This window comes from Penaeus japonicus, unplaced genomic scaffold, assembly GCF_977035675.1.
Source record: "Penaeus japonicus unplaced genomic scaffold, GWHDUDI00000001_assembly GWHDUDI00000034, whole genome shotgun sequence".
Lineage (NCBI taxonomy): Eukaryota > Metazoa > Arthropoda > Malacostraca > Decapoda > Penaeidae > Penaeus > Penaeus japonicus.
The window spans coordinates 14,079,220-14,081,719 of record NW_028234436.1 but is presented as its reverse complement, the minus strand read 5'-3'; the positions used below and the strand labels follow the sequence as shown (position 1 = coordinate 14,081,719).

The 2,500-nt window shown below is 31.4% G+C and overlaps 1 protein-coding gene across 7 annotated transcripts in view; it reads left to right on the top strand.

The window, feature by feature from the left end:
• Positions 1–2,500, top strand: part of LOC122256929 (teneurin-a) — a 682,571-nt gene that overhangs the window by 389,925 nt on the left and 290,146 nt on the right. The gene's annotated exons all lie outside the window — the stretch shown is intronic.

The following is a 2,500-nucleotide window of genomic DNA, read 5'->3' as shown; positions in this document are numbered from 1 at the left end:
ATAATGATAATAATGATGGTAATGATGATGATGATAATGATTATGATAATGCCACTATGAATAGTAGCAATACTCTAGTAGTAAGAGTAATGATAATAATGATTAAGATTATATGATAATGACAATGATGAAAACGAAAAAAAGGTGATAACAATGGAAACAATAATGATGATATCTATAATGCTGCTGCTGATTATGATTATCATTTTATTGTTGAAATTTATTTTTATTACTTTCATTATTATCATTACTGCTATTGCTACTACTATTGCTATTTATGCATGTTTATTATTATTATTATTATTATTATTATTATTATTATTTTCTTTATGATTAGGATAATGATTGCTATGAATTTTTATTTCTAGTGTTTTTATTATCCTTACCAATATCATGATCATTTTGAGTTGATATTATTATTATTACAATTATCATAATTGTCATTGTTATTATTATTATTATTATTATTATTATTATTATTATTATTACTATTGTTGTTGTTGTTATTATAGTTGTCATTAGTTTAATAGTAATAATAATTACTATTATTATAACCATCGTTATCATTATTGTTATTATTGATCATATTCATATTGTGTTATTATCATTATTGTAACTATTACTTTATTTAGTGTCTTTATTATCAGTAGCATCAGTCGTTTTATCATTATTATCATAATCATTATTATTATTATCATAATCATCATTTTCTTATTAACGGTATTTATCAGTAATGATTCTTTGCATTTTTTTTCGTCAGGTAAATTAGACAATCAAATTATTATAATTTCATTTCTTATGTTAGTGAATGATTATATTTATTCAATTTTATTATTATGTGAGCGTGTGTGCTGATGGTTCGTTATCATGATTATTATTTTGTTATTAAGAATTATCATTATGATTATTATTATCATGATTGGCATTGTCATTATTATCATTATATTTTCTATATTTATTTTGTTATTATTATTATGATTATTATTATTATTGTTTCAGTTACCATCACCATTATTATCATTATCGATTTTATTATTATTATTATTGTTATTATTATAATTCTTATTGTTATCATTACTATTATTAACATTATTATCATTAATATTATTATTATAGTTCTTATTATTATCATCGTCATTATTATTAGTACTATCATCATCATCATCATCATCATCATCATTATTGTAATCGTTATTATTATCATTATCATCATTATTATAATTATTACCATTACTGTTATAAAACCCATCCAGTTGTGGAAAAGCACAATGATAGAAATTAATTAATGTTTCGCCACTCGTAAAAATGTAATACTCCGCTGCTCCGGACTACCATAGCACTAAAATGGAAATTACAACTGAAATTAAAACTTGTGAAATATTATTCTCTTCGTGTTTCAGCATTTTTTTTTTTTTTTTTTTTTTTTTTTTTTTTGACATATATAGGTTTTGAAGTGATATTAAGAGGCGACGTTTTATCTTGTTGTCTCTGGAATTTATGATTCTCGTTATGGTCCTTGTCATCGTCCTTATTACCATCGCCATAATCATCACCATCCCATCACCACCATTATCGTCATCGTCATCACCATCGTCCTCATTGCCATCACCATAACTATCACCGTCACCATAACCATCACCATCATCGTCACCATTATATCATAAATTCCTATTTCTTCTCATTTTTTGCCTTCTGACAATATCGTATGCTCTCTCTCTCTTCCTCTCCTTCTTCTATCTCTATCTCTCTCTCTTCCTCTCTTTCTTATCTCTCTCTCTATCTCTCTCTCTGTCTCTCTCTCTTTCTCTCTCTCTCTCTCTCTCTCTCTCTCTCTCATTCTCTCACTCTTTCTTATCTCTCTCTCTCTCTCTCTCTCTCACTCTCTCACTCTCTCTCTCTCTCTCGCTCGCTCTCTCTCTCTCTCTCGCTCGCTCTCTCGCTCCATCTTTCATCCCCAGCCCCCTACTTTCCTCCACCTATTCCCCAGGCCTCTACTCCCCTCCCCTTTGTCTCCCCACCCCAACCATCCTCCTATATCCCTCCCGCTTACCCTTCAGGCCACCTACTTCCCCCAGTCCCCCAGTCCCCAGCCCCTAGCCCCCAGCTCCAGCCCCCAGCCCCCCTTCTAAGGTACTAGGAAAGAGGCCTTTTTTCTCTCCCCATTTCCTAAGGTGTTTCTAATGATAATTGTGACCATAAGTCTACCGTACGAACAGATTTCATTCTCCGTCGGTCGTGATTATAATGTCATTATGACGATTACCTCACCATTATTATCATTTTTCTTTAGGGTCTCCTCCGGAAGTTATAGGCCTATTATGTGGCGTGGGGGGAGGGGAGGGGATGGGGAGGGGGATGGGAGGGGGAGTGGAGGGAATATCTGAGGTGATAGATAAGAGGGAGATGGGGTTATATTTTTGTGTGTTTGTTTTGTTGTTGTTCTTTTTTCGTATTGTTATCATATCGTTTTTTTTTATCATTGATTATCAACATCATCATT